Consider the following 16,726-nt stretch of genomic DNA (forward strand, 5'->3'; position numbering starts at 1 on the left):
GCATATCTGAGGTTATTGATATTTCTCCCAGCAATCTTGATTCCAGCTTGTGTTTCTTCCAGTCCAGCGTTTCTCATGATGTACTCTGCATAGAAGTTAAATAAACAGGGTGACAATATACAGCCTTGACGAACTCCTTTTCCTATTTGGAACCAGTCTGTTGTTCCATGTCCAGTTCTAACTGTTGCTTCCTGACCTGCATACGAATTTCTCAAGAGGCAGATCAGGTGGTCTGGTATTCCCATCTCTTTCAGAATTTTCCAGTTTATTGTGATCCACACAGTCAAAGGCTTTGGCGTAGTCAATAAAGCAGAAATAGATGCTTTTCTGGAACTCTGTTGCTTTTTCCATGATCCAGCGGATGTTGGCAATTTGGTCTGTGGTTCCTCTGCCTTTTCTAAAACCAGCTTGAACATCAGGAAGTTCACGGTTCACATATTGCTGAAGCCTGGCTTGGAGAATTTTGAGCATTACTTTACTAGCGTGTGAGATGAGTGCAATTGTGCGGTAGTTTGAGCATTCTTTGGCATTGCCTTTCTTTGGAATTGGAATGAAAACCGAGCTTTTCCAGTCCTGTGGCCACTGCTGAGTTTCCCAAATTTGCTGGCATATTGAGTGCAGCACTTTCACAGCATCATCTTTCAGGCTTTGAAATACTCAACTGTAATTCCATCACCTCCACTAGCTTTGTTCGTAGTGATGGTTTCTAAGGCCCACTTGACTTCACATTCCAGGATGTCTGGCTCTAGGTGAGTGATCACACCATCATGATTATCTGGGTCGTGAAGATCTTTTTTGTACAGTTTGTATTCTTAACAAGTTTGTATTCTTAACAAACCAAGACACATTTAAAAGAACTGGAATCTTACACAGTGTATTCTACAACCATAGTGGAATCAAATGCAAAATCAAAATAGATAATAAGAAAATCAAGGACACTTGGAGACTTGTGTACTTTTAAATAAATGATTCAGGTCAATTCAGTTCAGTCGCTTAGTCATGTCCAACTTTTTGTGACCCCATGGACTACAGCACGCCAGGCTTCCCTGTCCATCACCAACTCCCAGAGCTTGCTCAAACTGATGACCATCGAGTCGGTGATGCCATCCAACCATCTCATCCTCTGTCATAATAAATAATTAAAACATTTCAATTATAAAACAAAATTTTAAGAATCAATATAAATATATAAAATAAAATATATAATATTAATGTATAAATGTTATATAAATAAACTTATAAGCAACATAGATATGTTAAAGCATTTATTTCTAATTATAAGTATTATGTATAAAATAAGTAAATGGGCTGCATAAACTAGAATCTTTTGCATAACAAAGTAAACAGTCAACAAAAGGAAAAAAAAACAACCTTTAGAATGGGAGAAAATATTTGCAACTCACCTATCTGTTAAGGGGTCAAATATAAGGACCTCTTACAACTCAAAAAAACCCCGACTTAAAAAGGGTCAAAGGACCTGATATTAGTGAAAGAAAAGCAGATTAAACCCAAAGTAGGTAGGAGAAAGAGAAGGCAATGGCACCGGACTCCAGTACTCTTGCCTGAAAAATCCCATGGATGGAGGAGCCTGGTAGGCTGCAGTCCATGGGGTCGCTAAGAGTCAGACATGACTGAGCGACTTCACTTTCACTTTTCACTTTAATGCACTGGAGAAGGAAATGGCAACCCACTCCAGTGTTCTTGCCTGGAGAATCCTAGGGACGGGGGAGCCTGGTGGGCTGCCGTCTATGGGGTCGCACAGAGTCAGACACGACTGAAGCGACTTAGCAGTAGCAGGTAGGAGAAAGTTAGGTCGCTCAGTCGTGTCCGACTCTTCGCGACCTACCAGGCTCCTCCGTCCATGGGATTTTCCAGGCAAGAATACTGGAGTGGGTTGCCATTTCCTTCTCCAGGGATCTTCCCGACCCAGAGATCGAACCCAGGTCTCCCGCATTGGAGGCAGATGCTTTAACCTCTGAGCCACCGTGAGAGAAAGGAAATAGTAAAGATCACTGTGGGGACTTCCCTGGTGATCCAGTGGTTAAGAACCTGCCTGCCAATGCAGGGGACACGGATTTGATCCCTGGTCTGGGGAGATCCCACATGCCACGGAACAGCTAAGCCCGTGTGCCGCAACTACTGAGCCCATGCTCTAGAGTTCATGCTCTGCAACAAGAGAAGCCACCACAATGAGAAGCCCTCATACCGCAACAAAGAGTAGCCCCTGCTCGCTGCAACTAGAAAAAGCCTGAGCGCAGCAGTGAAGACCCAACGCAGCCAAAAATAAACAAATTGATTAATTTTAAAAAAAGATCACTTCAGAGATCAATGCAAAAGAGAACAGAAAAGCAGTAGGGAAAATCCACTTAATCAAAGGCTAGATTCTTTGAGCAGATCAATAACTACTCAGACTGAGAAGGAAACAGAAAAAATACATAAAACCCCAAATCAGGAGTGAGAGAAGTGGCATCACAGGTTCTGGAGATGTTGAAGGTATAGTGAAGGAATTTATGAACTTGATGCCAAAGTTTTTGATAGTTTTGATGAAATTAACTCCTTGAAGGACACAAGCTGCTCCCTTAAGAAGACAGATAATCTGAATAGCACTGTATCTAGTTTTAAATTCAATTTGTGATTTAAAACTTCCCTACAAAGAAAGCTCCAGGTTCAGATGGCTTCATTGTTGAGTTCTACCCAATCATTAATGAAATATATAGATGGCAAAGAAGCATCTTCCCATATCATCCTATGAGATTTGCCTTGCCTTGATACCAAAAACCAGATTAAGAAAACTACAGATCAGTATCCTTGGTGAAGACAGATGCAAAAATTATAAATCAAAATTTAGCAAATCAGAGTCAACAATATATTTAAAAAAGATTATACATCATGAAGAGACATCATTTGGCCAACAAAGGGTTTGTTATCATCTGTCTTTCTGCTCATTAACAAGATCAAGAGAAGGGAGACAGTAAAAGATTTCTGTAAACTAGGTTCCAGTTAATTGAGGTTTTTTTCATAGACACAGTTAATATGTAATTCAGGCAGACTTTCCCTAGTTATAGCTAATAAATTTTTATTTATAGCGCCACCAGGGGACTCCAAGGACACAATGTCACTGAATTTGGAAAGACTTTGTATGTTGGTATAGATGAAGGAAATAGAGATTTGGGGACACAGAGAGCTTCACTGTATATACCAGCTGTCCTGATCCCAAGAAGAAACATGTGTGAGTAAAAAGCGGATCAGGGATTAGCAGAGTTTTATTTCTGTAAACGTGCCCTCCCCCCACCCAACATCTGTGCTAGTTCTCCTTCCCAGTCTCAAAACTTGTACTGTTCTCGCTTCAGTGATGTCATCCCAGTTCACTGCCTCTCTTCCTGTACCTGTATCCTCTCTTGTTCCCATCTCCCCACTTCCAGCTCACAGTTGAAAAAGAGGCGGGTTAGCTTCCTCTTCCATCCAAAGATGACTTATATCACTCAGTTCAGTTCAGTTGCTCAGTTGTGTCTGACTCTTTGCAACCCCATGGACTGCAACACACCAGGCTTTCCTGTCCATCACCAGCTCCCAGAGCTTGCTCAAACTGATGTCCATCAAGTCAGTGAGGCCATTCAACCATCTCATCCTCTGTCATCCCCTTCTCCTCCTGCTTTCAATCTTTCCCAGCATCAGGGTCTTTTCCAGTGAGTCAGTTCTTCACATCAAGTGCCCAAAGTATTGGAGCTTCAGCATCACTCCTTCCAATGAATATTCAGGGTTGATTTCCTTTAGGATTCACTGGTTGGATCTCCTTGCAGTCCAAGGGACTCTCAAGAGTCTTCTCCAGCACCACAGTTCAAAAGCATCAGTTCTTCGTTGCTCAGCTTTCTTTATGGTCCAACTCTTACATCCATACACGACTACTGGAAAAATTCATAGTTTTGACTAGACAGACTTTGTTGGCAAAGTAATGTCTCAGCTTTTTAATATGCTGTCTAGGTTGGTCATAGCTTTTCTTCCAAGGAGCAAGCATCTTTCAGTTTCATGGCTACAGTCACCATCTGCAGTGATTTTGGAGCCCCCTAAAATAAAGTCTGTCACTGTTTCCATTGTTTCCCCATCTATTTGCCATGAAATGATGGGACCAGAGGCCATAATCTTAGTTTTTTTAATGTTGAGGTTTAAGCCTTTTTTACTCTCTTCTTTTACTTTCATCGAGAGGCTCTTTACTTCCTCTTCTCTTTCTGCCATAAGGATGGTGTCTTCTGCATATCTGAGGTTATTGATATTTCTCCCAGCAACCTTGATTTCAGCTTGTGCTTCATCCAACCTGGCATTTCACATGATATACTCTGCATATAAGTTAAATGAACAAGGTGACAATATACAGCCTGGACATACTCCTTTTCCAATTTGGAACCAGTCCATTGTCCATGTCTGGTTGTAACTGTTGCTTCCTGACCTGCATACAGATTTCTCAGGAGGCAGGTAAGGTGCTCTGGTATTCCCACCTTTTGAAGAATTCTCCACAGTTTGTTGTGATCCACACAGTCAAAGGTTTTGGCGTAGTCAATAAAGCAGAAGTAGATGTTTTTCTGGAACTCTTGCTTTTTCTATGATCCAACAGATGTTGGCAATTTGATCTCTGGTTCCTCTGCCTTTTCTGGATCCAGTTTGAACATCTGGAAGTTCACAATTCACGTACTGTTGAAGTGTGGCTTGGAGAACTTTGAGCATTCCTTTGCTAGCGTAGGGGATGAATGCAATTGTGCAGTAGTTTGAGCATTCTTTGGCATTGCCTTTCTTTGGGATTGGAATGAAAACTGACCTTTTCCAGTCCTGTGGCCACTGCTGAGTTTCCCAAATTTGCTGGCATATTGAGTAGCAGTGCTTTCACGGCATCATCTTTTAGGATTTGAAATAGCTCAACTGGAATTCCATCGCCTCCACTAGCTTTGTTCGTAGTGATGCCTCCTAAGGCCCACTTGACTTCGCATTCCAGGATGTCTGGCTCTAGGTGAGTGATCACACCATTGTGGCTATCTGGGTCATGAAGATCTTTTTTTGTACAGTTCTTCTGTGTACTGTTGCCACCTCTTGATATCTTCTGCTTCTGTTACGTCCATACTGCGTCTGTCCTTTATTGGACCCATCTTTGCATGAAATGTTCCCTTGGTATCGCTAATTTTCTTGAAGAGATCTCTAGTCTTTCCCATCCTATTATTTTCCTCTATTTCTTTGCATTGATCACTGAGGAAGGCTTTCTTATCTCTCCTTGCTATTCTTTGGAACTCTGCATTCAGATGGGTATATCTTTCCTTTTCTTCTTTGCCTTTAGCTTCTCTTCTTTTCTCAGCTATCTGTAAGGCCTCCTCAAACAACCATTTTGCCTTTTTGCATTTCTTTTTCTTGGGGATGGTCTTGATCACTCCCTCCTGTAGTGTCGTGAAGCGCTGTCCATAGTTCTTCAGGCACTTTGTCTATCAGATCTAACCCCTTGATCTGTTTGTCACTCCCACTGTATAATCGTAAGAGATTTGAATTTAAGTCATACCTGAATGGTCTGGTGGTTTTCCCTACTTTATTCAATTTAAGTCTGAATTTTGCAATAAGGAGTTCATGATCTGAGCCATGGTCATCTCCCAGTCTTGTTTTTGCTGACTGTATAGAGCTTCTCCATCTTTGGCTGCAAAGAACATAATCAATCTGATTTTGGTATTGATCTTGTGAGGTCCATGTGTAGAGTCTTCTCTTGTGTTGTCTTGTTTTTGCTGACTGTATAGAGCTTCTCCATCTTCAGCTGCAAAGAATATAATCAGTCTCATTTCGGTATTGACCATCTGTTAATCGTCTCTCAGATCAGAATGTAATCACATGGGCCAGAGGATCTGCTCTTCAAAACCTGCTTTCTTAATGGTCCATCGCTGAAGGCAGAGCAGCCCTTGGTCTGGTCCTGTGAGGACCTGGGGCAAACACCTCCTGTGCTAGGAGTTTGTTTGTATCCTGCCTTATTCCTAGCTTGTATGTTAATAAAATGTATTTTTATCATAATTTTAAAGAAAACTTAATAGTAAATAGAGTTCCCATATGTCCCACACCCAATTTCTTCTCTTGTTAATACCTTGCATCAACATGGTGCAGCTTGGTAAGAAAATGATGGCCTCTAGATGACCCAGGTCAACAAGCACTTGCGAGCTGCCACTGGACAGTGTCCCCATCTCCACAGTGAGCCACATCTGCCACCTGCCTCCTCAGAGGGCCCTCCAACACTGGCAGGAAGGAAGGGATCATCTACAGTCCCCTTCCATGCATTTTCTGGGATAAAGAGTTTTTTGGTAAAATAGAATTGTTGTTCAGAATGGCCTCTTCTTAGTTGTCTTCCTGGTTAAATGAGGTGGCTGCTTTTCAGAAGCCCTGGGAGTGGGTTTTACTCTGGGAGGAGAGTCAGATCCACCCTCCTGGGGTCCCTGGAGAACTATGGATGGGCCAGCAAAGCAGAGACCTCACTCATGTCCCAGGAGCTAAGTCTGCCTGTCCTGACACTGGTTCAGCCCCAAGACCACCCACCTGTGAGGAGGCCAGGCCCTGCTAGACATGCTGCTCATTGATGACAGGTCAGGTTGCAGCTGGGTTATCTCTGTCAGTCTGTCGATCAGGAGGGAGACAGTTGTTCAGATACCTGTAGTTGCCAAGAGTGAAGTGAAAAGCCGAAGGAGGGACGCAGGAGGCTGTCACCCGCCCTCCCCATGCAGGCGACTCGGCCCCACACTGGCAGATTGGACCATGTGCTGCTGGGGAGGTGGCAGATCGCCCTTTTGCAGGATGAATGGGTGCAGTGACTCAGGCTGCAAGGTGCTTCCCAATGCATCAGTCTGTCGCCAAGGGCAATTCAGAGACTAGAGGGCTGCGTGATTAATTGTCAGGCTGCATTAATCACCAGCTCTGCAGTACTGATTTCAGTTGGGGGTGGGTGGGTGGGCAGAGGCTGGTCAGCCAGAAAGCAGAGACCACACAGCCAAGTCTCAAAAGTTTTATAAAAGGGCAATCACAGTTTGTGTGGAGCCTGAAATCAAGGCTGGGTTGATTGGCCCAGAAAGCACCAGCTCAGGCACCTTTCTTGCCCAGTACTCCTGGGCATGTTCTTTGTACCTGGCAGTGACCCGGGTTCCAGGGTCAGGGACAGACTGGACCTCGGCAGCACTGATCCAGGGAGGTTTGTTCCCTCCTTGTTTCATGGGGCAGCAGCTAGTGGATGTGACTGGCACACGGTTAGGAACTGGCCTACTTCTTGGTGCACATATCAGTTCATTTATGCAGTCAGCAAACACTCACTGGGCCTCTGGTAGAAAGGCTGCATTGTGAGTCCTGGTCCTCAAAGAGCTGGAAGTCTAGCAGAGAAGGTAGAAGGTGCAAAGAGCTAACCCAAAGGCAGCCACTCAAATTGGGATCAAAGAGGAAGGCAGGAGGGGTGGCTGGGAAGGGAGGGCACTCAGCCTCCAGTGGGAGGTGAGGGTGCCGTGAGCAGAGATGCGCGCACATGAAGGCAGTAACAGCAGAGACAATCCAGTGTACAAGAGCGCCTGTCTTGGGGAGGAGGCTCTTGGGGTGGGCTTCTTCAGAAACACTGCTCAGTCCTGCTACCCCTGAGTCCGGCACCAGGCAGGGGACCTTGTATGATGTGGTTCAGTGTGACCCTGAGGGATGGTGGTTTTAGGGCCTGTCAGGGATGATATCATTACTAGATCTATGCTACAGAAATATATCAGACGATTCAAATGAGTCCTAGGAATTGCAGCTGAGTTCTGGGTAATAGGGTGCAGCCCAGCAGCAAGACCCCTTCAGCGTGGAGGCAGCTCATTAGGCCTTGACCAAAATCAGCCCAGAGCAGAGCTGAAGGTCCCGGGGCAGGTGGGTGGGTGCACAGGAACCAACTGACTCTCTGATAAGCTTGAGCAGGTAGAGAATTGAATGGCGAGGTTGTTAGCCGACACTGTCTCTATCAGTTAATACAATTAGACGAGAAAGAGACTAAAGACGTAAAAATTATAAAGGTAGAAGCAAAACCATTAGAGTTTGCAAGTGATATGATTATATGCTAGAGAGCCCAGTGGAATAAATTAAATAGGACTAAGAAGAGAACTTAGTGAGGTTAAAGACTTTAACACACAGAAATCAAAAGAAGCAACCGGTTAGAAGATAAATGCAAGGAAAAAAGATATATGCACGCCATTTATAAAAGAATCCTAAAACTGGAAATAAACTTGACCTGAAACATGAAAATTCTCTGTGAAGAAAACTTTAAGCATTCCTGGGAGTTCCCTGGCAGTCCAGTGGTTAGGGTGCCAAGCTTCCACTGCAGAAGGCATGGGTTTGATCACTAGTCAGAGAACTAAGATTCTGCATGCCACCCACGAGGAGCAGCCAAAAAAAAAAAAAAAAAATCCTGAAGAACACAAGAATCAACTTGAACGAGTGAAAGCATCCCTGTTCACTTACAGAAGGATTCATCATCATAAATATATCAGTGTTCCCTGAATTAATTTAAACTTTAATATAATCTCTCCAAAATCACCAGCAGGCTTTTTTGTCTGAAACTAGACATTTTCTAAACTTCCTATGGAGAAATAAATAGAAATAGCCAGGGAAATTTTGTGTAGGAAGAATAATGACAGGGAATTAATCCTACATATCTCAAAACTAACTCTGAAGGTTCAGTCATAAAGAGCATTGTGGAGCTGGATTATGGACAAACTAGCCTCTTTAATATATAAAGAGCTCCTTGAAGTCAAGAAAAACACCAACAATCTAATGGTCAGTGTACACAAAACAGCAGTTCACAGAAAGCAGGAAAAAATGGCCCTTAGATTTATGAAAATGCTCAATCTTTTTCCTAATAAGTGCACTGTAATACTACACTGAAATACCACTTTTCACTCCTCAGATTGGCAAAAATTCAAATATTTTACAATGTACTCTGTTGTAAAAATACAAAATGGTAATATCTGTCAAAATTAGAAATGCATTTACCCTTTGATCTAGCAGTGTTATGTTTGGGAGCACAGTTTAACAGCTTTATCTGCAGATGTATGAAATAGCATGTAGAAGTTTATTAATGGCAGTAGTGTGAGTAATCACAAGGGACTGGTTCAGATCACAGGTCCCGACACCACAGGAGACTGGGTTAAGTGAGCAGTGCTCCTCTGCAGTGGGATATTGTGCATTAGCTGTGAAGATGGAGGAGGCTCTCTGTGAGCCCAAATGGCAAGACCTCCTAGGTGAAGAAATGCAAGAGGCAGAGCCAGGTAGGGGAGGTCCTGTGCTTAAGGAGAGAGCAGTTTGGTCTATATATGCATATTTACTTACGTTTAGTCAAGAGAATATGTAAGAAACTAATAAGGCGATTAAACATAGTGGTGGAAGAGTGTTTTTTTAAGCTTACATTTAATTTCATATTTATTTTCATTTTGACCCAGATGTCACATTTTCTATGTTAAGATATGATATACTGACTCCCTGTACCCCTTACAGGGACAGAAGACAGAGAAAAGCTTCTCATTCTATACCTTTCGGTGGCATATTGATTTTTGAGCCTTTAAATACACATGGACCACAGCCTTGTGTGACTCAATGAAACTGTGAGCCATGCCGTGTAGGGCCACCCAAGACTGACAGGTTGTGGTGGTGAGTTCTGACAAAATGTGGTCCACTGGAGAAGGGAATGGCAAACCACTTCAGTATTCTTGCCGTGAGAACTCCATGAACAGTATGAAAAGGCAAAAAGATAGGATGCTGAAAGATGAGCTCCCCAGGTCAGTAGGTACCCAATATGCTACTGGAGATCAGTGGAGAAATAACTCCAGAAACCATGAAGACACAGAACCAAAGCAACAACAACACCCAGTTGTGGATGTGACTGGTGACAGAAGTAAAGTCCAATCCTGTAAAGAACAATATTGCATAGGAACCTGGAATGTTAGGTCCATGAATCAAGATAAATTGGAAGTGGTCAAACAGGAGATGGCAAGAGTGAACATCGACATTTTAGGAATCAGTGAACTAAAATGGAATGAAATGGGTGAATTAAACTCAGATGACCATTATATTTGCTACTGTGGGCCAGAATCCCTTAGAAGAAATGGAGTAACCCTCAGAGTCAACAAAAAGAGACTGAAATGCAGTACTTGGATGCAATCTCAAAAATGACAGAATGATCTCTGTTCATTTCCAAGGCAAACCATTCAATATCACATTAACCCAAGTCTATGCCCCAACCAGAAGCTGAAGTTGAACCGCTCTATGAAGATCTACAAGACCTTCTAGAACTAACACCCAAAAGAGATGTCCTTTTCATTATAGGGGACTGGAATGCGAAAGTAGAAAGTCAAGAGATACCTGGAATAACAAGCACATTTAGCCCTGGAGTACAGAATGAAGCAGGGCAAAGGCTAAAAGACTTTCGTCAAGAGAACACACTGGTCATACCAAGTACGCTCTTACATCAACACAAGAGAAGACTCTACACATGGACCTCACAAGATCAATACCAAAATCAGATTGATTATGTTCTTTGCAGCCAAAGATGGAGAAGCTCTATACAGTCAGCAAAAACAAGACTGGGAGCTGACCATGGCTCAGATCATGAACTCCTTATTGCAAAATTCAGACTTAAATTGAATAAAGTAGGGAAAACCACTAGACCATTCAGGTATGACTTAAATTCAAATCTCTTACGATTATACAGTGGGAGTGACAAACAGATCAAGGGGTTAGATCTGATAGACAAAGTGCCTGAAGAACTATGGACAGCGCTTCACGACACTACAGGAGGGAGTGATCAAGACCATCCCCAAGAAAAAGAAATGCAAAAAGGCAAAATGGTTGTTTGAGGAGGCCTTACAGATAGCTGAGAAAAGAAGAGAAGCTAAAGGCAAAGAAGAAAAGGAAAGATATACCCATCTGAATGCAGAGTTCCAAAGAATAGCAAGGAGAGATAAGAAAGCCTTCCTCAGTGATCAATGCAAAGAAATAGAGGAAAATAATAGGATGGGAAAGACTAGAGATCTCTTCAAGAAAATTAGCGATACCAAGGGAACATTTCATGCAAAGATGGGTCCAATAAAGGACAGACGCAGTATGGACGTAACAGAAGCAGAAGATATCAAGAGGTGGCAACAGTACACGGAAGAACTGTACAAAAAAAGATCTTCATGACCCAGATAGCCACAATGGTGTGATCACTCACCTAGAGCCAGACATCCTGGAATGCGAAGTCAAGTGGGCCTTAGGAGGCATCACTACGAACAAAGCTAGTGGAGGCGATGGAATTCCAGTTGAGCTGTTTCAAATCCTAAAAGATGATGCCGTGAAAGCACTGCTACTCAATATGCCAGCAAATTTGGGAAACTCAGCAGTGACCACAGGACTGGAAAAGGTCAGTTTTCATTCCAATCCCAAAGAAAGGCAATGCCAAAGAATGCTCAAACTACTGCACAATTGCATTCATCCCCCACGCTAGCAAAGGAATGCTCAAAGTTCTCCAAGCCACACTTCAACAGTACGTGAATTGTGAACTTCCAGATGTTCAAACTGGATCCAGAAAAGGCAGAGGAACCAGAGATCAAATTGCCAACATCTGTTGGATCATAGAAAAAGCAAGAGTTCCAGAAAAACATCTACTTCTGCTTTATTGACTACACCAAAACCTTTGACTGTGTGGATCACAACAAACTGTGGAGAATTCTTCAAAAGGTGGGAATACCAGAGCACCTTACCTGCCTCCTGAGAAATCTGTATGCAGGTCAAGAAGCAACAGTTAGAACTGGACATGTAACACGGGACTGGTTCCAAATCAGAAAAGAAGTACGTTAAGACTAAATATTGTTTATTTAGCTGTTTATTTAGCTTACACGCAGAATACATCATGCAAAATGCTGGGCTTGATGAAGCACAAGCTGAAATCACAGTTGCCAGGAGAAATATCAATAACGTCAAATATGCAAATGACACCACCCTTATGGCAGAAAGTGAAGAACTACAGAGCCTCTTGATGAAAATGAAAGAGGAGAGTGAAAAAGTTGGCTTAAAACTCAACATTCAGAAAACTAAGATCATGCCATCTGGTCCCATCATTTCATGGCAAATAGATGGGGAAACAATGGAAACAGTGACAGACTTTATTTTAGGGGGCTCCAAAATCACTGCAGATGGTGACTTCAGCCATGAAATTGAAAGACTCTTGCTCCTTGGAAGAAAAGCTATGACCAACCTAGACAGCATATTAAAAAGCTGAGACATTACTTTGCCAACAAAGGTCCATCTAGTCAAAGCTGTGGTTTTTCCAGTAGTCATGTATGGGTGTGAGAGTTGGACTGTAAAGAAAGCTGAGCACCAAAGAATTGATGCTTTTGAACTGTGGTGTTGGAGAAGACTCTTGAGGGTCCCTTGGACTGCAAGGAGATCCAACCAGTGAATCCTAAAGGAAGTCAACCCTGAATATTCATTGGAAGGACTGATTCTGAAGCTGAAACTCCAATACTTTGGCCACCTGATGCAAAGAACTGACTCATTGGAAAAGACCCTGATGCTGGGAAAGATTGAAGGCGGGAGAAGGGGACAACAGAGGATGGATGGTTGGATGGCATCACCGACTTGATGGACATGAGTTTGAGTGAGCTCCAGGCGTTGGTGATGGACGGGGAAGCCTGGCGTGCTGCAGTCCATGGAGTCACAAAGAGCCAGACACAACTGAGTGACTGAACTGAACTGTAATACATGCACAAATTTTTGTTTTGTTTTGACCACACCACGTGGCTTGGAAGAGCTTAGTTCCCCAACTAGGCGTTGAATCCGGGGCCACGACAGTGAAAACACTGAGTCCTGACCTCTGGATTTTCCAGGAAATGCCTACATTTATAAATTTTAGAACACATACAGAAAAGTAGATCAGAGGCATAAAAGCATTCATGTATGTGTGATTTTCCCACTGATAACAGTTATTTCAACATTCCTGGTATCTCGTCATTCATTCTAAAGTTTACCTTCAACACAAGAGCATCTGACATGAGAACATTTAAAGTAATAAACCATTTGTTGGAAAATGAAAACCTATATATGTATATAAATATCTTACTGCACTTGGCAAGTGGGAAGGCCATTGTGCCAGGCCTTTGAGTTGTGCAGAAGGACATTCATCTTTAACTGCCTGGGAGGGACTGTGCCCCTGGGTTTGAAGAACAGTGAGCTCTTGTTTGCAGTGAGCAGAACCCCCACTCTGGGATTATTTTCTCAAGCACTACTAGTTTTAAGGCCACGAGCTGTTTTTAAGACTCTCGATGTATAAACAGGTCAACGTAGTCCTGCATTTGTCTGGAGACAATTCTAATGTTCTGGTGGCAGTGGGTCAGGGTGCAGTCCAGTGCTTCTGTCCCTTGTGTGAACCCAGCTCACCTCTCTGGCATCTTTTCCTCATCCCAGGGAGTGAATTCTGCAACCCAAGGACAGGAAACAGGACCCCCCCTCTGTGATTTTGTCCGTATTCACATCAGAACACAAGTGGCTGTGTCCACTGGTGACACTGCTCAGGACTGTCCTGCTAGTTGGGCCTCATTTGATGCATCGAGGCTGGTGGTCTGCTGATCTGTGCTGTTTGTGTCTTCCTGCTCCCCAGGAGACAGACATTATAATCTGCATTAAGGAGAATGAAGGTAGGGCTTCCCCCACAGCATTCTTTGCTAGAATATTCTGAGGGGGTGCACCTGCCCTTGCCCTGTGAACTTACCCTCGCAGAATCCAGAGTCTGTGGTCTCTGGGCTCGTCCTGGTCTCTGCTGCCTCCTGAAATCAGTTTGCAGACTGCATCTTCAGCCACAGTGAACTATGTACTTGCTTCCTCTTCTCTGTTTGCTTTTCTTCTCTTCCTCACCTCCCTCCCTTTTTCTCATGTTAAAAATATAATTCCCTGATACAATGAATATGAAGGTGGTTTTCCCAGCGCGAGGCTTATCCATTGCACTCCCAATGTGCTGACCCCTGCGGTTTTCCTAAATGTGGGAAAGTCGACTGCCTAATTTGTGATAGTGGGGAACTTTTCCCTACTAAGAAGAAGGGGGGAAAAATACATACATACATACACACACACACACACACACACACACACACACACAGAGGTGTGCAATGGCGGGGGGGCTTGCTTAGGAAAAAACCATTTCATATTCATGCTCTTCCTTGTCTCCACCCTCTTTCTATGCTGGCCTTAATATGTCAAACCTGTAGCTTTATCTGGGAGGAAACAGAGAGACATGAGAGAGGGCCCTTGAAAAGCAGCCGTGTGGAGGAGTATGGGCCGCTGGAGCCCTGCATGTCTCAGGGGAGCTTCCCACCAGCCTGTGTGTGCAACGTGTCTGTTGCCTGCATTTCTGGGCTTTTGTAGTTTCAAGGACTGTTTTCTCTTTTAAGAAGGCACTTGGCCAAGTCGGGAGGGAGAGTGGGCAGCTGGTGACCGTTTCAGCATCCTGAGAAGTCAGCGTCCTGCAGATCCCCGGCTCTCCGGCCCCAGAAGTAGATACAGAGAGGGCTGGGATGGCTGATGGGGTGATTCTAAGCCAGTTCTAAAAGGACAGTTGCTGAGCTCTGAGAGTGAGGGTGGACATGACCCGAAAACGTTAATTGCTCCCACCTGCATGGCAGCCTCTTCCAGACAGAGGTCATTCTACATGAACAAGACCATCGCCATTTCCAGTACTGAAGCCATAATGAAGCTATAGCTTCACCTACTCACACATGTGCCTCGGCTTCTGAATTAGCAGATATGACTTAGGAACACGTCGTCACTCTGTGACGAGATATGTTTTATGAGCGTCGCTGTAAATATGTGGACCTGGGCTTGACCATGGTACCTCTGGTTTAAAAACAAAGGAGAGCGGCTTTGTTTTCGGTGCTGGCGCCTTAACCCTGTCCCCAGACGCAGGCATTGCTGCAGGCACCGTCTTCGTGCGCCCTCCCGGCCCCTTCTGAATGAGCCTCTGCAGACAGCATCTTGCTGACACCTTTTAGCTCATTTATCCAAACCTTCATTCAAAGCAAGGCATCCCTTATGGGAATGACTTGAAAGCTGCATGCTTAATTGGCTTCCCTGGCTCTTGGGGATTGTTGGCCTGCGAACCTGAGCTCCTAGCGCCCCTGCTCCCTGACCACCTCCTCCATCTCGCTCAGTCTGAACTTAAACAGCAGAGTCCAGTCACCACCTTATTAGTTTATTGATGTGAGGAAAAACACCTCATTATCAGAGCACCCTGAGAAATAGGCCAGCGTGGGAGAGAGGAGGTCAGGGCTCCAGGCTGCAGTAAAAAGCAGATTCTATCTGCAAAATCACCCTGCCCCTGAGAGACTTTCACACTGGGCGTGCCCTCAAGCCAAGCAGTGCCCTGCAGAGCCAGGGAGGTTTTGCAGTGTGTAACTTTTCTCCTTTTATTCTCAGAAACTCAGATCTTAAAATTTCAGCCCTCTCTACTTCTTGAATGGCTTTTATCCGCTGGAGTGGAGCGTGCTGGGAGCTGATGGAATTCAGCATCTCCCTGTGAACAGGTTACCCTAAATCACCAAGCGGTTTTTCTGGGTATTGATCCAGGAAGCTTAGTGAGCAGTATGACCACATTCTGTGGGTTGCTTTCCAAGAACGAGAGCATCCGTGATTTATGATTCACACTCCCATGTTCAGATTGCACTTCCATATTTCAGATGTTTCATCTGATTCCACCAGTTGAGCAAAGATTTCTCAAATGTCACTAGGGTCCCACAGCTGCAAGAGGGAGAACCTGGGCGTGAAGCCTGTTTCTTTGCCTCTTTCTCTTACTGGCCGCCTCCCTGGATGTCAATTCCTGAATGTCTGAGGCACAGTTGTTTTAAATCCCTTGAAGAGCCAGCACCTGCAGAAATGCCCCCCAAGTCAGCCAGCCTGGTATAGAAGCAGAGTTTCTGATGACCCCACTGCCTCAGGGCCAGTTCCTTTCCCTAAGATTTAGATTCCTTGCTTCCTGGTACCACCTGGAGCCCCTTTTGCTCACACGCTTGTTTCCCTGTCTCCCAGCTCGTCCTTCATGCTCCAGATCACCCCCCCCTCCACCCTGCGGCCATGGGCTCCCACCCAGTACGTGCATGACTTTTGATCTAGGAGTTCATCCTGGCTCGCCTCCTCCTGGTAGCTCCGCTGTGTGTCTCTGGGGTGCCTTGATGCAGTGTACCCCAAATCCAACTCCTTGCCCTCTCATTCTCTGATGACATGGCCCCCACCTCTCCCGCCTCTTTAGTGGTCTCGCCAAGCAGTCGGATTGCCTGGCTCCTCCCACCCAGATCCCTCTAGAACGATCTCAAGTCTTCAGGGTCCTCCCCACCATCTCTGACCCTGCTGCACATGGTCACCACCTCCAGTCCGGCTTTCCAGCTCACCCTCCACTGCAGCTGCCAGAGTGATTCTTCAACCTGCAGTTCAACAGTCTTCCCCCTCGCATTCCCAGTGCCCTCTGGTGTCTTCAAGACCCCATCCATGAAGCAGTCAAAGCTCTCTGTCTCCTGCCTTCCCTGGCCACCTTCTCCCTGGCTCCATATCCCAGCAGGATTCCCACCTGTTTTCCCACCCTCCACCCCCACTCATGTCTGCCCTTCCTTCATGGATGACCCCAGCTCTTCACCCCTCCCAGAGCCTCCCAAGCCAGCGTCTCATCGTGAGCCAGAGTTGCTCAGTTGTCTCC

The 16,726-nt window shown here is 44.7% G+C and overlaps 1 protein-coding gene across 1 annotated transcript in view; it reads left to right on the forward strand.

Moving 5' to 3' along the window:
- Positions 1 to 16,726, forward strand: part of RPTOR (regulatory associated protein of MTOR complex 1) — a 329,649-nt gene that overhangs the window by 257,248 nt on the left and 55,675 nt on the right. The window lies entirely within an intron of this gene.

The sequence above is a fragment of the Bubalus kerabau genome, chromosome 4 (genome assembly GCF_029407905.1).
Source record: "Bubalus kerabau isolate K-KA32 ecotype Philippines breed swamp buffalo chromosome 4, PCC_UOA_SB_1v2, whole genome shotgun sequence".
Taxonomy (NCBI): Eukaryota; Metazoa; Chordata; class Mammalia; order Artiodactyla; family Bovidae; genus Bubalus; species Bubalus kerabau.